Source organism: Bubalus bubalis, chromosome 16 (genome assembly GCF_019923935.1).
Source record: "Bubalus bubalis isolate 160015118507 breed Murrah chromosome 16, NDDB_SH_1, whole genome shotgun sequence".
Taxonomy (NCBI): domain Eukaryota; kingdom Metazoa; phylum Chordata; class Mammalia; order Artiodactyla; family Bovidae; genus Bubalus; species Bubalus bubalis.
In genome coordinates, this window is record NC_059172.1 from 61,838,443 (window position 1) to 61,858,913 (window position 20,471).

At 41.3% G+C, this 20,471-nt stretch overlaps 1 protein-coding gene and 1 non-coding gene across 28 annotated transcripts in view; both read right to left on the reverse strand.

The window, feature by feature from the left end:
* NCAM1 (neural cell adhesion molecule 1) overlaps positions 1-20,471 on the reverse strand; it is a 365,823-nt gene that overhangs the window by 198,487 nt on the left and 146,865 nt on the right. The window lies entirely within an intron of this gene.
* On the reverse strand, positions 8,233-8,304 carry TRNAS-GGA. The gene has a single exon. It is a non-coding gene; the product is annotated as a tRNA-Ser (tRNA).

Genomic DNA, 20,471 nt, shown 5'->3' on the forward strand with positions numbered 1-20,471 from the left:
CCCCACAGAAGGCAGCCTGCCAGGCTCCGCTGTCCCTGGGATTCTCCAGGCAAGAACACTGGAGTGGGTTGCCACTTCCTTCTCCAATGCATGAAAGTGAAAAGTGAAAGTGAAGTCACTCAGTCATGTCCGACTCCTAGCAACCGCATGGACTGCAGCCTACCAGGCTCCTCCGTCCATGGGATTTGCCAGGCAAGAGTACTGGAGTGGGTTGCCATTGCCTTCTTCATTTGGATATTAACCTCTTATCAAATATATAAACTGAAAATATTATCTCTCATTCAACAGGCTGCTTTTTCGTTTTGCTGATGGTTTCCTTTGCTGTGCAGAATCTTTTAACTTTGATGCAGTCTCACTTGTTTATTTTTGCTTTTGTTGTCTTTGCTTTTGGAGTCAGATCCCAAAATCACTGCCAAGACCAATGTTAAGAAGCTTACTGAATATGTTTTCTTCTAGGAGTGTCATGGTTTCCAGGCCTAAAGTCTTTAATCCATTTCAAATTAATGTTTGTGTGTGGTATAAGATAGTACCCTACTTTCATTCTTTTGCATATAGCTGTCTAGTTTTCCTAACATCATTTATTAAAAAGATTATCCTTTTCCAACCATATATTCTTGCCTCTTTTATTGCAGATCGATTGACCATAAAATCATGGGGTTTTATCTCCATTCTGTTCCATTGGTCTATGTGTTTGATTTTACGCCAGTGCTATGCTGTTTTGATTACTATAGTTTTGTAACATAGTTTGAAATTAGGGAGAGTGATGCCTACAGCTTTGTTCCTCTTTCTCAAAACTGTTTTGGCTAGTCAGGATCTTTTGTACTTCCATACAAATTTTAGGATTCTTAGTTTAATTTCTGTGAAAACTGCCATTGTTTTTGGATAGGGATGGCATTGAATCTGTAGATTCCTTTGGGTAATATGGACATTTTAACTGTATTAATTCTTCCAATCCATAATCACAGAATATTTTTCCATCTATTCATGTCTTCTTCAATTTCTTTCATCAATGTCTTACAGTTCTCAGCATTATAGGTCTTTCATTTCTTTGGTTAAATTTACTCCTAGGTATTTTACTCTTTCAATGCAACTGTTTAAATGGAATTACTTTCTTAATTTCTCTTTCAATAGTACATTATTAGTGTTTAGAAACAGAAATTTTATAAGTTGATCTTGTACCCTGCAACTTTACTGATTTCATTTATTGATACTAACATTTTTTGAGTGTTTGTTTTCTATATAAAAAACTGTTATTCACTTACTTCTTCCTTTCCAATTTGAATGCCCTTTATTTCTTTTTTTGCCCAACTGCTTTGAATAGGACTCCCAATACTACGTAGAATAAAAGGAGTAAGAGTGGGCATTCTTGCTTTGCTCCTGATCTTAGAGGAAAAGCTTTCAGCTTTTCACTATTAAATATGATGTTGGCAGTGGGCTTGTCATGTATATGCATGCATGCTCAGTCAATCTGACTCTTTGCCACCCCATGGACTGTAGCCCTCTAGCCTCCTCAGTCCATGAACTTTCCCAGGCAAGAAGATTGGAGTGGGGTGCCATTTCCTGCTCCAGGGAATCTTCCTGACCCGGGGATAGAACTCATGTCTCCTACATCTGCATGGGTTTGTCTCACATGGCCTATATTATGCTGAGGTATGTTCCCTCCTTGCCCACTCTATTGAGAGTTTTTATCATAAATGAATGTTGAATTTTATAAAATGCTTTTCTGCATCCATTGATATGATCATATGATTCATAGCCTTCATTTTGTTAATATATCACAAACTAATTTTAAGATGCTGAATGATCCTTGCATCCTGGAACAAATCCCACTTGATTAATTATATATGATCCTTTTAATGTATTATTGAATTTAATTTTTAATATTTTGTGAGGATTTTTGCATCTATGTTCACCAGGAATTTTGGTCCATACTTTTCTTGTGTTTTTTGTCTGGCTTTGGTATCAGAATAATGCTGGCCTTATAAGTGAGTTTGGAATCATTCCCTCCTTTTCATTTTTTGGGAAAAGTCTGAGAATGACAGATATTAAATCTCCTTTAAATGTTTGATAGAATTTATCAGTGAAGTCATTTGTTCTTGAGTTTTGTTTCTTCTGAGAGGTTTTTGATTACTAATTCAATCTCCTTAGTAATAATCAGTCTATTCAAATCTACTATTTCTTCATGATTCAATCCTCAAAGATTGTATGCTTCTACAAATTTATTCATTTCTTTTAGGTCATCTGATTTGTTGGAGTATAATTGGTTAAATGGTCTCATGATCTTTTGTATTTCTGTGCTATCAATTGTAACTTCGCTTTCATTTCTGATTTTACTTATTTGAATCCTCTATTTTCCTGGTGTGGCTAGCTAAAGGTTTGTCAAATTTGCTTATCTTTTCAGAGAACCAGCTCTTAGTTTCATTGATATTTTCTATTGTATTTTAATCTCTATTTATTTCTACTCTGACCATTGTTATTCCTTTCCTTCTGGTAACTTTAAGCTTCATTTGTTCTTATTTTCCTAATTCCTTTAGGTACAAGGTTAGATTGTTTATTTGACATTTCTCTTATTTCTTGAGGTAGATTTGTATTACTATAAACCTCCTTCTAGAACTGCTTTTGCTGCTTCTCATAGATTTTGGTAGATTATGGTTCCATTTTCATTTGTCTCAAGGTATTTTTTGATTTCTCCTTTGATTTACTCATTAATAGATTGTTCAGTAGCATGTCTTTTAATCTGCACATATTTGTGTATTTGTGATTTGTCCAGTTTTCTTCTTGCAATTGATTTCTCGCTTCATGTCATGTGATCAGAAAAGATGCTTGATGTGATTTCAGTCTTCTTCAATTTATTGACATTTATTTTGTGGCCTGATGTATGATCTATCATGGAGAACGCTCCATGTGCACCTGAGAAGAATGCATACTCTGCTCCTTTTGGATAGAAAGTTCTATATATAACTATTGAGTCTATCTGCTCTAATGTGTCTTTTAAGCCTGATGTTTCCTTATTCATTTTCTGTCTATATGATCTATCCACTGAAGTCAAGGGGAGTATTAAAGTCCTCTACTATTATTGCATTGCTGTCAATTTCTCCCTTTAGGTTGTTTATATATATATATTTTACATATCTAGCTGTTCAGTTTTCTTATCTGCAAAATGGGAAGAAAATAATGGTGCCCATCTTTAAGAACTGTTTTGAGGATTAAATGAGTTAATATCTGTAATGTGCTTAGAAATATCCCCCATAGCTGTTTATCATTGTCATAGAGTATGTATGGGTAAGGGAAGCAACTTTCATCTGGTTCTTCTAAACAATGGTCCTGTTCTATTGTTTTAATTATCGCCAGGGACCTGATGACTATCCAGTCTTTATCTCCCTTGTCATCATTTTCCCATCCTCCTGATCTTCATGCCTACCTGCCAGCCAGCATATAATCTCACGAGCCCTTCAAATCCAACAAACTAACTCAGACTGGACACACTGCATTTCTTCTCATCTCAGACCCTTCATTCTACTTTAGTTTTTCAAGTGATTCGTTATTCTGGTCTCAGATCCAATGTCACCTCCTCAGGGAAGCCTTATTTATAAGAGCCTCCCTACCACACGTATCCCCACAAATTGTCCCTATCTCAGTACCCTGTTGTGGTTTCTTCATAGCCCTGATCACTGTATTGGACCTGATCTTTTGCATTTATTTGCTTTCTTATTGATTAAATGTCCCCTCGCCCCCCACCACTAAAGTAAAGCTCCATGAGACCAACATCTTGTTTTGGTCACTGTTATATCCTGGAAACCTAGAGCAAATTCTGGCAGTTAGTACATGCCCAGTGTTTATTAGATGAATTATTGACTAAATTCCATGGCATAAATTTCAGAAAATTTTGCTCTCAAATATTTGCTTAAGAAATGTTTTCAGGCAGAATACTCTTTGACATAAGTCACAGCAATATTTCTGGGGATCTGTCTTCTAAAGCAAAGGAAACAAAAGAAAAATACACAAATGGGCCTAATTAAAAGCTTTTGCAAAGCAAAGGAAACCATTGACAAAACAAGAAGATAACCTACTGAATGGGAGAAAATACTTGCAAATAATGAGGTCATATCCAAAATATATAAACAGCTCATACAACTCAACAACAGAAAAACAAACAAGCGGATTAAAAACTGGGCAAAAGACCTGAACAGACAGTTTTCTAAGAGGAACTACAAATGGTCCACAGGCACATGAAAAGATGTACAATTATCTCTAATCATCAGGGGGATGAAAATCAAAACCACCATGAGCTATCACCTCACACCTGTCAGAATGGCTATCAGCAAAAAGAACACAAATAACAAGTGCTGGCAAAAATGAGATGAAAACAGAACCTTCACACCCTGCTGGTGGGAACATAAGTTGGTGACACCTCTGTGGAAAATAGTATGGAGGTTTCTCAAGAAAACTAAAAACAGAGCTACCATATGATCCGGCAATTCCATTCCTGGGTATGTATACAAAAAACAAGAATGCTTATTTGAAAAGATGCAGCCCAGTGTCCACAGTAGCATTATTCACAACGGCCAAGACATGGAAGCAGCCTAAGTGTCTGCCAGAAGATAGATGGATAAAGAAGATGCATGTGTGTATATACACACACACACACACATATTTATATATAATGGAATATTATTCAGTCATAAAAAAGAATGAAATTTTGACACCTGCAACAACACAGATGGACTTGGAGGGTATTATGCAGAGTGAAATAAGTCAGACAAATACAAATTCTGTATTATACTGCTTATATGAGAAATTAAAAATACAATAAAATATTGAATATAGCAAAAAAAAAAAAAAAGAATATTTGCAAATATAAGTAAACAAACTAGCAGTTACCAGTGGAGAGAAGGAAGTGAGGAGGGGTATATAGGAGTGGGGTGTTAAGAAGTTCAAATTATTATGTATAAAATAAGCTACAAGGACACATTGTACACTCCAGATAATATAGCCAATATTTTGTAATAATTATAAATGGAGTATAACCTTTAACATTGTGAGTCACTATACTATACACTTGTAACTTTTATGGTACATCGATAAAAAGGGATTATTTTCACCAACTGTGTTTATAATAAAAAGGCTTTGGCACTTGGTAGGATAAGGCAGTGACAACCCACTCCAGTACTATTGCCTGGAAAATCCATGGACGGAGAACCTGGTAGGCTGCAGTCCATGACATCGCTAAGAGTCGGACATGACTGAGCGTCTTCACTTTCGCTTTTCACTTTTATGCATTGGAGAAGGAAATGGCAACCCACTCCAGTGTTCTTGCCTGGAGAATCCCAGGGACGGGGGAGCCTGGTGGGCTGCCGTGCGTGGGGTCGAACAGAGTCGGACACGACCCAAGCGACTTAGCAGCAGCAGCAGCAGGATAAGATTCAATATTTAGATACATGGAAAGCCCCGCTGACCCTGAAACAGGAGATAAATGAATCCCCTATAGTTTTTTTTCCTGTATACTTAACACTTGTACACTTAACACAGAAGCTTACATAAGTTCAACTTGAGTGTGCCTTGATTAGGACAGTGATCCCACTGTGACTTTAGGTATTTATGTCAAAATAAATGCCCATAAATGACAAATAAATTCATTTTGACATACATGCCTCCTGTCCTTTAGAGAACCACTCAACTGTTTTCATTAATAACTATCTAAAAACAGCTACTTGCCTTAGGGACAAAGAGTAAAAGCAAGACCAATCGCCAGTTTCAACAGATGACAAGTTGATATTTTTTCCTCACAAGATATTCTAACAGCTCCCAGTGAGACTGGCAGTCATGTGATGGGTAACCAGACCATTCAGCTGACAGGAAAACATATTTATTGACTCCTAATTTGAGAATCACTTTTTATACTAGCTGGGCGATATTATTCATTTCAGTTAAACTCAACAAACATTTACTGAATTTCTCCTTTCTGTTCAGGTAAGTAGTGGACAGAACATAATCAGATCAGATCAGATCAGATCAGTCGCTCAGTTGTGTCCGACTCTTTGCGACCCCATGAATCGCAGCACGCCAGGCCTCCCTGTCCATCACCAACTCCCGGAGTTCCCTCAGACTCACGTCCATCGAGTCGGTGATGCCATCCAGCCATCTCATCCTCTGTTGTCCCCTTCTCCTCTTGCCCCCAATCCCTCCCAGCATCAGAGTCTTTTCCAATGAGTCAACTCTTCACATGAGGTGGCCAAAGTACTGGAGTTTCAGCTTTAACATCTTTCCTTCCAAAGAAATCCCAGGGCTGATCTCCTTCAGAATGGACTGGTTGGATCTCCTTGCAGTCCAAGGGACTCTCAAGAATATAATCAGTGAGACACAGAACCTGTCTTCATTGAGTTAATATTTGTGTGGGTGCCTGGCATATAGCAGTTCCTCAATAAAACTGTGCTGAACCCACTAAAGCAGAAGACAGTATTACGTAAAAGCATTAGTAAGATTTCCACGTGCTCTGGAACTTGCAGCCTGGCAGGGCAGAAACAAGCTGGGATCCAGACCCATGAGCCAAGCTAGGATCCAAGCTCTGAGGCTTCCTAGCTGTGTGATCCTCAGCAAATTTCTTAACCGCATCAGACCCAATCTGATCCCATGTAAATGGGGATAAGAAGTCCTCCAGCTTTGGGGACTTGCCATTGGAGAATGAGAGATGATATCTGTAAAACAATAGGCTTGGCACAGGGGAGGAGCTCAATGCCTGATAAGTAAGAGCCAGCAGGGAGCAGGAAATGCTTCCAAAGAAACTTATGAAAGAAAGACAGGTGGAGACAATCCAGGCAGAGGGAGTGTTGTCAGCCTGGCTTGGAGAAGGATTTGCGCAGGGTGCAAGCATCTATCTGGGGGAGAGGGAATCACTGTGTTGGCCGTATTAGAATGGCTGAAGACACGAGGCAGCAGGATGGAAAGTAATACGTCAGCTGAAGGCTTTGGATCCCAGGCCCAGGACTTTATACTCTCTGAGGTCAAACGGGTCCACTGAGAGTCTGGGGCAAGGAGGAACGCAGGCAAGTAGAAAATCAAACACAATATTAAAAAATTCAGAAATGGCATAGAGCTGGAAGGGATCTGAGGGTCAGATCAGATCAGTCGCTCAGTCGTGTCTGACTCTTTGCAACTCCATGAATCGCAGCACACCAGGCCTCCCTGTCCAACATCAACTCCCAGAGTTCACTGAGACTCACATCCATTGAGTCAGTGATGCCATCCAGCCATCTCATCCTCTGTCGTCCCCTTCTCCTCCTGCCCCCAATCCCTCCCAGCATCAGAGTCTTTTCCAATGACTCAACTCTTCGCATGAGGTCGCCAAAGTATTGGAGTTTCAGCTTTAGCATCATTCCTTCCAAAGAAATCCCAGGGCTGATCTCCTTCAGAATGGACTGGTTGGATCTCCTTGCAGTCCAAGGGACTCTCAAGAGTCTTCTCCAACACCACAGTTCAAAAGCATCAATTCTTCAGCACTCAGCCTTCTTCACAGTCCAACTCTCACATCCATACATGACCACAGGAAAAACCATAGCCTTGACTAGACGGACCTTTGTTGGCAAAGTAATGTCTCTGCTTTTGAATATGCTATCTAGGTTGGTCATAACTTTCCTTCCAAGGTAGGGCTGCTCCAATGGACACACTGTTACAGATAAGAAAACTGATAAACTACACAGGAAACATGCTCAGAGCCCCAGGCCACTTGGTACCAGAACAGTGTACAGACAGGAATCCACGTTTCCTGATTTAACAAGCACTTCTCCAATGCCACCAACATATGGAGTGCATGTGCCGAAACAGGGCATGATGTATTAATATATGTGTATATACATATGTATACATGTGGCTCAGTGGTAAAGAATCTGCCTGCTAGGCAGGAGACATGGGTTTGATCCCTGCATCAGAAAGATCCCCTGGCAAAGGAAATAGCAACCCACTCCAGCATTCTTGCCTGGGAAATCCCATGGACAGAAGAGTCCGGCGGGCTACAGTCCACGGGTCGCGACTAAATTTGGACATGATTTAGTGACTAAAATAACAATTATATATATATATAAAAAAATATGTGAAAGTGAAAAGTGAAAGTGAAGTCGCTCAGTCGTGTCCGACTCTTTGTGACCCCATGGACTGTAGCCTACCAGGCTCTTCCCTTCATGGGATTCTCCAGACAAGAGTACTGGAGTGGGTTGCCATTTCCTTCTCCAGGGGATCTTCCCAACCTAGGGATCGAACCCAGGTCTCCTGCATTCCAGGCAGACACTTTAACCTCTGAGCCACCAGGGAAGCCCATATGCATATATAAATACATGCATACACAAATATACATATATTTACACACATGCACATCATGCTTACATAAAAGTATCCACCAGGGTACATACTATGGAGACAGAGAATGACCTCCTCTGGGACAGAGAAGCACATGGCCACTGAAAACTTGGAAGCTTTCCCCAGACAGCACCTCTCCCCAGAAGTGGCACAACCTCTCCCTCTACCCTGGTTCCTTCCTCAACTTTCAGAGCTCCTAAACCTCCACCTCCCACCCCCAACTGCCCTGCTAATTCCACATCTTAAACATTCCTCAAAGTTAAACAGCACTGTAAGGAAGCAAAGAGACCAATCCAGGAAGTGGGACTTAGCTCAGCAAATTAATAGCACAAAAAATAAAAACAGGGATCTGCTCCGGAGTGAAAGAGACCCATGAAGCACAACCACCAAATGTTTAACATGTGAGCCTTGCCTGAATCCTCACTTGAAACAAAAGTCGTCCACTCAGTCGTGTCCGACCCTTTGCAACCCCATGGACTATACAGTCCATGGAATTCTCCAGGCCAGAATACTAGAGTGGGTAGGCGTTCCCTTCTCCAGGGGATCTTCCCAACTCAGGGATCAAACTGGGGTCTCCTGCATTGCAGGTGGATTATTTACCAGCTGAGCTATTAGGGAAGCCCCCTCAAAAACAAAAGCTATAAAAAGACAGTTTTGAGAGAAATGTGTAAGAATATTGGATAGGACAGTGACATGATAAGCTTATGCAGGAAAATGTCAATTTCACAGAGGGACCTATGAAAGTATACAGAGGTGATGTGATGAGACCTGCTTTATTTAATGCTAATATTTGTTTTTAATTATTTGGCCACATCAGGTCTTAGTTGCAGTACACGGGATCTTTAGCCGTGGCATGCGAACTCAGTGCCAGCATGTGGGATGGACTTCTCTGACGAGGAATTGAACCCAGGCCCTCTGAATTGGGAGCACAGAGTCAGCCACTGGATGGCCAGGAAAGTCCAGCTGTCTGTTTTAAAGTACTTCTGGCAAATAATGAGAGAAAACAAGCAATGAATAAACCAGACAACTGTTGAATCTGGGTAATCGGTATATGGGGGTTCACTGTGCTATGCTAACTTTGACTATGACTGAACTTTTCTTGATTAAAAGTGGGGTCTTATTTCCACATCCCAAACCAAACAAACCAAAACCCATCTTACCTATACCTTCCCTGTCAAAAGGGATCCCGCTCTTATTTTCCACTCACTGACATTCTAGTTCATCTGACTGCACTTAAACTCTGGGAACCTCCGAGAACCCTGTCTCTTCTCACCCTCCTCACCTCTCCCAGTTTCCTGATCTGCACCCACGTCTCCAATTACTATCCAGAAAGGTACTGTTAGCCCTGGCCTTGACTTCTGAGCGGAGCTGCAGTGGATATTTCTGTACGCATTTCCCAGTAAGCAGCGCATGCTCCTGTGGGGTACTGAGCAGATGAAGCCCACAAATTTCCCAACTCTAGCACTAACTCCCAACTGACTTTTCCTCCTTTATTCCACATCTCAGGTACCACCATTGTTTCCCGAGGGTAGAAATCGCTCCCTGCCATCAATTCCTCCCTGCCCCGCCAGTCCCCACTTCTAATTGATAGCAACTTTTGCCAATTCTATTTCAGAAGGGTGTCTCAAACCCAAACCCACCTCAGTATTGCACTGCCCAAGACAGCTCAGGCCTAGAATCCTACGATAAGTGGCCACTTCTCTCCTGGCCACGGCTATCCCCAAGCCAGCCATCCCCCGCTCTGCTACCCCGGACACTTCCCCAAGTCAGCCCTGGTCTTCCCCAAGTCAGCCAGGAGGTCTTGCAACAGACCTACTGTAACTGTCTCCTCCTTCAGAGTCCAGCAGGCCTGTGTTTGCATCCCCACGGGCAATCATTAATGACAACAAAAACCCTGAATGATTACCCTGTGAGGCATTATACTAGGTACTTCATTTACCTTATCTTTTTTAACCCTTACAGCAGGTTTATTTTTAAACAGATATTATTATCCATTCTACAGATAAGGAAACGGAGGCACAGATTACACTCATTTGCTCAGAGTCATACAGTCAGTAGGTGGCAAGCCACAGAATTGGCCCTAGACAATCTAGTTCTGAACCAGGCTAACCTGATGTCCCTACTTGAAGTTAACATCCCTAAGACTCAGTTTTTTTAATCTGCCAGATGGAGTTAACAAAGCCTGCCTCAAAAGATTGCTGTCAGGATTCGATTTAATCAGAACTCAAAAAACACTAGCTACTGCTGAGCATTGGATGGTTTCCAGTTTTCTGAGGAGGAATTCGGAGAGTCTCAGCTCAGTGTGGTTCCTCCTCCCTCCCCGGGTCTCCCTAGTATGTTTCAGGATTCCTGGGAAGGAGTCCATGTCCAGCTCCCCTTGTTAATGGAACCGCATTCAAATAGACATTCAACTGTGCAGTCATCCATTCGCTCAGCGCCAACAGAGTGCCCTTCACTGTGCTGGGAACGGGGCAAACTGGATAAGAACCTGACCTCGGAGGGTCGGTCTCTGGGTAGGATAAACACACAGGAAAAAATTATAAGAAATAATGCCATTTGCAGCAACACGGATGGACTCAGATTATTATACAAAGTGAAGCTAGTCAGACAAAGAAAGACAAATAACACATCATATCACTTATATGTAGAATTTAAAAAGATGATACAAACAAACTTATTTACTAAACAGAAATAGACTCACAGACATAGAAAACAAACTAATGATTACCAAAGGATAAGGGGAGAGAAGGGAAAAATTAGGAATTTGGGATTAATAGATACCCATTAATATATATAACATAGCTGAACAACAAGGACCATAGTTGAGGGAACTACATTCAATATCTTGTAATAATGTAAAAGAATCTGAAAAAGAATATATATATATATACACATATATATATACACACACACACACATATATATATAAATATAAATGTATATACACACACACACATATATAAATATATATATACACACATATATGTATATATATTATATATATATGTATATATATTTTATATATATGTATATATGTATATATACACACACATATATATATGTATAGCTGAATCTTTTTGCTATATACTTGAAACACTGTAAATCAACTATCTTTTAACCAAAATAAATACAAATTCAAAAAATATTTATAGTAGACTGAGTGCTATATCAGAGGATGACACAAAGGGAAAAGTGCTGAGAATACAGTGATTAGCTTTGCTCTGGGGGAATTCAGCAACATGGCATAAATCCATCATGACTGATCACTTGGGTGCTCAGTTCCTCCTGCTGTGCTGTGCTTAGTTGCAGAGTCGTGTCCAAGTCTTTGCGACCCCATAGACTGTAGCCCACCAGGCACCTCTGTCCGTGGGGATTCTCCAGGCAAGAATCCTGGAGTGGGTTGCCATGCCCTCCTCCAGAGGATCTTCCTGATCCAGGAAGGGAACCTGCCTCTCCTGCATTGGCAGGTGGGTTCTTTAAAGAACCATCCCTGGATCAGGAAGATCCCCTGGAGAAGGGCATGGCAACCCACTCCAGGATTCTTTCCTGAGAAATCCCATGGCAGAAGGAGCCTGGCGGGCTACAGTCTGTGGGGTCACAAAGAGTTGGACATGACTTAGTGACTCAACAACAACAATTATGACCACTTAGCAAATATTAATTTATGATGGGCAGCTATACTGTTCTTCAATCATGATTTTTTTTAAAATAAAATCATTGACTTTTGAGAAAACCGCACTAAACACAAAAGTTTAGTCCCTTCTGAGCTCACGGTTATCAGGAAATCTTAACTGCCAAACCTCAAAGGTCCCATTTAACATGAGCATCCTAACAGCTTGAAGAAGGCAAGAAATATAAAATGCATTTCATTTTTTCAAAAAATGTTTAGATTATTTAATAATTCAAAACCAGATACTATTTCCTTCTATATAAAAGCACCCAAAAATATCCCCATGGCTTTCTACATATAAAGTGGATATAATTTAATATTAAAGATTTCCTTCTGCATTTCTCTTTATCTAGAAAGTGTGCCAGAGGTGTTTTTGCCAGTGTAACTTAGAAAAGACCAGGTCAAGCTAACAGGGTTGTTTGAGAGCCAATAAAAAAAACTATTTGTATTCCTTCATTCCCGTTCAAATGGCCCAGATCTGCCTGCTACCAGCCTGTCAGCCATGGGCGAGGTGGAATCAGTAAGACTGAAACCTGTCCCAGACAGTGGCAGGAAATAAGAGCATAGGCCACCATAGGTGTCCCAGGCCCCAAGTGCCTGTCAGCCAAACGAGGGCCACAAAGACCCTGCTGCAGAGGAGTGGGACGCGCCCCACGAGTGGCAGAAGAGCACAAAGGCCCTGCTTGGCCTTCTGTCTGTACATTAAGATTCCAAAAGCACAGCCGGTGGCAAACCTCTCTATCCTACGATGACAGTAAGAAAGACTGGGGGGACTGTTTCGTTCAAGCTCTGAAGACAAAATGACCTTCTGTCTCATGGAGGCTTATCCAGCACCCCAAAGCTGCAGATACCAAAATGCAGTCAGCACCTCTGCAATGATTTTAACCAGCTTGATTTCTATCGAAGATCAAAATGGTGCACCTGTCTCCTATGCTCACATTCAAATGTACTTTACCGTTTTCCCCCTCCTTCATACTGTCCTTGTTGACGCTCCCCAGTGAACCAGTGGGTCCACGCTGGTCACAGACCAAATGGTAAAGAGCTGTAGGAATGGTCTCACCTTCAAGCCCCCCCCTTTCCAAGTCAGCTTTCTTTGTTTTTGTAGCTGTTGCTTTAACTGCCTAAAGGAACTCTCTTTTCCTCTGTGTTTGAAGCAGCAGGACAGCACTTCTCTCCTATTGATGGTTTTATCTCTTCTCCAAGCCCCCCAGAGGTAGCAGCAGCTATGGCAGCTTGCAGGTGTTGTGTGCGAGGGGTAGGGTGGGGGGTCTCCTGCAGAGAAGCACAGCACACAGCAGCTTCCCCAGCGCCAGGGAAAGGGGCCCATTGGGATGATGTGATGACATTGTGGCCACTGGGGCGTCGTTCCACTGGTCTGCAGAAGATCCTTTACAATTGTCATTTGCCCCAGTCCATCTGCTTATTTGCTTTTAAGTAAAAAGGTGTGAAATGATCTCTCCAGTCAAAGAAGCAATGACTTCCGTGTACCTGACTGTGTGGGGTGGCTACTGAATGAGCAGGCCTCGCTTCCATAAAAGTCTGCTCCTAACGTTCCTAACCTAGAGAAAAAAGATCGGGCATTTTTTTAATGTTCAAAGGGACGCCTTCCAAAGGCTGAAGAATAAAGAAGCTCCATCCAGCTGTGCCCCAGGAGACCCATCAATCTCAGGCTGCAGAGCTTTTGGACAGAGCTACATCACAGTTATGGGGCTCGGGGAAGGAGGGAAGACCTGGATGTGTACTGTTTAAGGATCAAACAAGAAAAATGTTCTCCTGTTTCACTTGGTGCAGTGAAACAGCTAAGATTCTTGGAAGCCCACTTGACTGTTTTTGCTGTTTTTCTCTGAAACAACCTCTTACTAAGTGGGCCTTCTCTGTGCTAAACTAGATGCCAGAAAAAAAAGTCACGTGGGTGGTGTGTGACCTGTTTTCCATCAAATGTCCTGCTCCCTGCTGGCAGCGTGAATTAAGGGGCCTCCATCTGGGAGTAATGACACTCCTTGAAGAACATCAAATACTAGTGACCTGTGTTACGGCTACAACCGAAAACCGCATGCCTGCGTGTCAACAGAAAGAAGACCAACTGGGAAGACCAGGCATTTTCTAAGTTATCCATTTACTTTGTCATTCACTAATGAGCTGAAGCCAAGCTCCAATATCTTTAACTGAGAAAATTTTCCCCATACAGTAGTTGTCTGCAAATTAAGATCACCGTTATTGTTTTAACATTGAGCATTTGAGCAGTCAGCATTTAAGGACAAGCATTTTGTCGGAGCTGAGCTTAAGGATCACTGCTGTGAAGCAGAGATCATGGGCCAGCGCCAGTTCCTGCTGAGAAACAAAGAGGGGATTCTTTACTGACAGTTATAAGAGATGTTATATAATCTCCCTCCTTTTCTCCAGGAGCAAGTGTAATTACTTATTTGTCGAAGATGAAAAGCATTTTTCCACCAAGACTCCGCTATTTTGATTCTATAACTCCCCCATTAACAATCAGGCAGGAGCAGGGGGAGATGGTCAGACCTTCCTGACCCTTGAGTTCTCCATCGGGTAAATTATCTTTAGAATTTAAACAGACTTTTATATAATTGCAATTTTATTTGATAACGGTGTCCCTTCTGCTTGAATCTGAATCCCAATTCCCCTCCTTGGTAGCAGAGTGCCCTTGGGCAGGGTAGCTAACTGCCCCATGCCTCAGTTTTCCTACCTTGTAAAGTAAAATCATCATAATGAAAGCACCGGCCTCAAAGCACTGCTGCTGTTTCTTTCCCTTCTAATCTTCTTACTCTCTGGTGTGCTGAAAGGGAAGAGGACCTGAAGCCAGAAAATTTAGGCTTGAATTCTTATCTCCTCCTTTTAAAGAAAATTAAATCATTATACCTTTGTATCGATAATGGTTAGGCAAACCATCTAACCTTTTAAAACCTTAGTTTACTTATCCCTGAAATAGCGGAGTCTAGGTAGAAAAATGCTTTTCATCTTAGACAAATAAGTAATTACTTTATAGGATTCAAGGATTAAATGAGAGACTGCATGCGAGTCCTAAACTCTCTAATTATTCACGTTACTTAACTTTTATGATTCATGACTTATTTGCTGTCCTTAGTACCAATCCGGGACACGAATTTCTTGTTAAGTAATTATCTCCCCCAACCTCTGATACAGCTCTGCCCTCCAACCCGCTTTCCCTCATCTTAACATTTCAATCCTAGCCTTTTTATCCTCTCATGCATGTCTGATTTCCAGCTATTATAAGCTGCAGTTCCCGAGGATATGACTACGGTGATGAACTATGTTCTGGCCCTGGAACCTTGAGTGGCCTAGAAAAGCTTGAGTCCAATAAAACATCTGCAACACACCATCCTGCAGTCAGCCAAGTGGGCCGAGATGTGCCCGGCAGGAAGCTACCGAGTTGGGCCCACTGAGCTGTGAGGTACTGGGAGGTCTGATAAAATATTTGAGAGCACACAGATTTCTCTCTTACCAACTGCTGGATCAGGGGCAGGGACTCAACTTTGTTGAGAAGCAATTTGCTTATATCTTAAAACAGACATACACTGCATAGTATATGTGGGTCAGGAGGGGGGTGGTGGAAGATCCCTTGTAGAGACGGGATAGTCTAGGAAATCAAACTTGTGACAACTCCCCACACTTCCACACAAATCCCTCTTATTCTGTTCTATACTTTCTTTTCAGATAGCTATTATCACTTTCTGGAGTACAACACAATTTACCCATTTACTGTGTTTCCTGTCTACCGTCCACTTTAATCTCCACTAAAATGTGAGTCTGAGAGAAGGTATCTTTACTGTTCTTTCTGCTGATGTATTTCAAGTGCCTAAAACAATACCTGACTCACCGTAGGTGCTTAGTGAGCAACGAATGGATCACAGTCAAAATGGAACATAAGCCAAAATACATCAAAAAGTGCTAACACTGAGGGGCTCATATTCTGGGTATCACTTAAATTCCTATGAAAATGTTCATTATTTCTTCCAATTTTTCATTCAAAACACCCTTTTTCCTTTCCCTCTAGCGTTGTTGTTGTTCAGTCACTAAGTCATGTCTGTCTCTTTGCGACCCCATGGACTGCAGCACGCCAGGCTCCTCTCTCCTCCACTATCTCCCAGAGTTTGTTCAGATTCATGTCCATTGAGTTGGTGATGCTATCTAACCATCTCATCCTCTACCGACCCCTTTCTCCTTTTGCCTTTAATCTTTCCCCGCATCAAGGTCTTTTCCAATGAGTCGGCTCTTCCCATCAGGTGGACAAAGTACTGGAGTGCCAGCTTGGGCAGCAGTTGTTCCAATGAGTACTCAGGGTTGATTTCCTTTAGGCTTGACTAGTTGGATCTCCTTGCTGCCCAAGGGACTCTCAAGCGTCTTCTCCCTCTAGTGTACTGAAGCCATATACAGAGTTTAGCCTTTATGACTATGATCCTCAAGTAAGACACTCAGCTTGCAGATTGGACTTTTCCTCAGTACATGCCCAGCTAGTTGACAACTTTGTGGCCACCGAGGAGGAAATCTTAGTTCAGAAGAGGAGGAGGAAACAGCTCCACCATCAACCCCCATCATTACCTCCTTGGCCTTTATGTTTCACACAGTCCCTACAAGTTCAAGAGTTCAGGTACTGCATTTCACTACAAATTATGTTGCAGAAAATGAAATAATGTGCTATGGGGTTCTAAATCTTCTTTTCCACAAACTCTGCTGTCTGGCTTTATTGTTCACTGATGCAAAACTTCTCCTTTACACAAGATGTATTATTCTTGATCCCATTAAATTGGGTCAGTAATACTCTAAGTAATAATCCATGCAAGGCAAAGTCCTCATGAATGTTAACTAAAACACACAACCCACAGCATTTTTTTTCTCCCTGTCAGAGCCTTGAATTTATCAACTCTGAGTCCATAGTATAAAGTAATATGAATGAAGTCAGAGAGAACAGTTAAAAATCATTTTCTCCTAACTCCTCATTGAGATTTTCAAACAAAAACAATCAGAAATACCACAATTTAGAGATAGTTAGAAAACCTCCAATTATTCAATGCACACAAAACCTCATAAATTTTGAAGATGTTCCTTTCATCAACTTAATATATATTTAACTGTGCATAATATTAAGTTGGATGTACTGAAAAATCTATTTCTTTCTCCTGTGCTGTCATAAAACCAAACAGATATAGATAAAGAAGCCCGCATGCTATTTTGGGGAGGAAAAATGCACCCGAATCCTTGGTTATGCTTTTTTGGTTCAGTTAATCAAGGCAGCATGCATGGTAATCTTCCTTTGGAAAAATACACTTTCTTCATGTTATGATTATATGTATCTCCATCCCTCCTTTCTGAAATGCCTCCCCATTGCTTTTTAAAAATTTTTATTTTATTTTTAATTGGAGGATAATTATTCCCCATTGCTTTTTTGTGAAATATTTTGCTTTCTTTCCCCAACACACAGTTATCTTCACTTTTCCAAATGCTTCCAGCAGGCTGATTCTGTAGACATTGCCCCAAAACCAGCAAAATGAGGAAAGAGACTCAGTACTTCCAACACTATCACTATCTTGAACCATGCTCATCCATTTAGTAAATTAAACCTAATTAATAGCTTCTATACCCTGATTAAAAAAACAACAACAGCACCTAAATCCACTCTATCTTTTAAACGTTCAAGGGAAGAATGCAAAGCTTTATGAATTTTGAAGCCAAATATAGGGTTCAATGAAATGCCTGAATAAGGCATATTTTGATTTCTCAACCACTTAGCTAATTCTTGGGCTTTCCAGGAGGTATAGCGGTAAAGAAGCTGCTCACCAATGCAGGAGATGTGGAGACATGGGTTTGATTCCTGTGTCAGGAAGGTCCCCTGGAGAAGGAAATGTCAACCTGCTCTAGTATTCTTGCCTAGAAAATTCCATGGACAGAGGAGCTTGGTGGGCTACAGTCCATGGGGTCACAAAGAGTCAGACATGACTGAGCACACACGCACACATTGCTAATTCTATGTTTTTAATACACAGTGGTCCCAATTACAGCTGTCTTCAGTTCAGTTCAGCTGCTCAGTCGTGTCTGACTCCTGTGACCCCATGGACTGCAGCATGCCAGGCTTCCCTATCCATCACCAACTCCCAGAGCTTGCTCAAACTCATGTCCATCAAGTTAGTAATGCCATCCAACCATCTCACAGCTGTCTTATCCCAAAGCAAAAAATAATTAATGCTATATTCCAACTCTTCCAAAGACAATAAAGGTCTTCCAAATATATCATCTTCCAAAGATGATAAAATCTGATAAATTAGGTTTTTTTCTCTCTCAATTCCCATTCTCTAGTCTGCCTGCCACTCACTGAGGAATAAAATATTCCCTTGAGATTTACTCATTTTACTATGATTTAGAGTTAAGGACAGGATTTCCACCTACTTAGCGTTTAAGTTTAAAGCTTGTGGTGGTTCTCCCCTTGGTTCTACTTGTGCATTTCTGATGAAGCAACTTCAAGAAAAAAAAAAAAAGACCCCTAACAAACCCAAGACCAACACTAAACTCTCAATTCTTTAGTGTGCAGTGGCTTCCAGAGACTTCTGATAAAATAATTGGTCACAACATAGGAATAAAGTCACCACTTTTTAAGGTGGTTAAAGTTCAGTTCCAAAGTGCAGAGTTCCAAAGAATAGCAAGGAGAGATAAGAAAGACTTCCTCAGTGAACAATGCAAAGAAATAGAGGAAAACAACAGAATGGGAAAGACTAGAGATCTCTTCAAGAAAATTAGAGATACCAAGGGAACATTTCATGCAAAGATGGGCTCAATAAAGGACAGAAATGGTAGGGACCTAACAGAAGCAGAAGATATTAAGAAGAGGTGGCAAGAATACATAGAAGAACTGTACAAAAAAGATCTTCACCACCCAGATAATCACGATGGTGTGATCACTCACCTAGAGCCAGACATCCTGGAATGTGAAGTCAAGTGGGCCTTAGAAAGCATCACTACAAACAAAGCTAGTGGAGGTGATGGAATTTCAGTTGAGCTATTTCAAATCCTGAAAGATGATGCTCTGAAAGTGCTGCACTCAATATGCCAGAAAATTTGGGAAACTCAGCAGTAGCCACAGGACTGAAAAAGGTCAGTTTTCATTCCAATCCCAAAGAAAGGCAATGCCAAAGAAAGCTCAAACTACCACACAATTGCACTCATCTCACACGCTAGTAAAGTAATGCTTAAAATTCTCCAAGCCAGGCTTCAGCAATACGTGAACCGTGAACTTCCTGATGTTCAAGCTGGTTTTAGAAAAGGCAGAGGAACCAGAGATTAAATTGCCAACATCCACTGGATCATCAAAAAACAAGAGAGTTCCAGAAAAGCATCTGTTTCTGCTTTATTGACTATGCCAAAGCCTTTGACTGTGTGGATCACAATAAACTGTGGAAAATTCTGAAAGAGATAGGAATACCAGGCCACCTGACCTGCCTCTTGAGAAACCTGTATGCAGGTCAGGAAGCAACAGTTAGAACTGGACATGGAACAACAGACTGGTTCCAAATAGGGAAAGGAGTACGTCAAGGCCGTATATCGTCACCCTGCTTATTTAACTTACATGCAGAGTACATCATGAGAAATGCTGGGCTGGAAGAAACACAAGCTGGAATCAAGATTTTTGGGAGAAATATCAATAACCTCAGATATGCAAATGACACCACCCTTATGGCAGAAAGTGAAGAAGAACTAAAGAGCCTCTTGATGAAAGTGAAAAAGGAGAGTGAAAAAGTTGGCTTAAAGCTCAACATTCAGAAAACTAAGATCATGGCATCTGGTCCCATCACTTCATGGCAGATAGATGGGGAAACAGTGGAAACAGTGTCAGACTGTATTTTGGGGGTCTCCAAAATCACTGCAGATGGTGACTGCAGTCATGAAATTAAAAGACGCTTACTCCTTTGAAGGAAAGTTATGACCAACCTAGATAGCATATTCAAAAGCAGAGACATTACTTTGCCAACAAAGGTCCATCTAGTCAAGGCTATGGTTTTTCCAGTAGTCATGTATGGATGTGAGAGTTGGACTGTGAAGAAGGCTGAGCGCCAAAGAATTGATGCTTTTGAACTGTGGTGTTTGAGAAGACTCTTGAGAGTCCTTTGGACTGCAAGGAGATCCAACCAGTCCATCCTAAAGGAGATCAGTCCTGGCTGTTCATTGGAAGGACTGATGTTGAAGCTGAAACTCCAATATTTTGGTCACCTGATGCAAAGAGCTGACTCACTTGAAAAGACCCTGATGCTGGGAAAGATTGAAGGCTGGAGGAGAAGGGATCAACAGAGGATGAGATGGTTGGATGGCATCATCGACTCAATGGACATGGGTTTGGGTGGACTCTGGGAGTTGGTGACGGACAGGGAGGCCTGGCATGCTACAGTTCATGGCGTTGCAAAGAGTTGGACACGACTGAGCGACT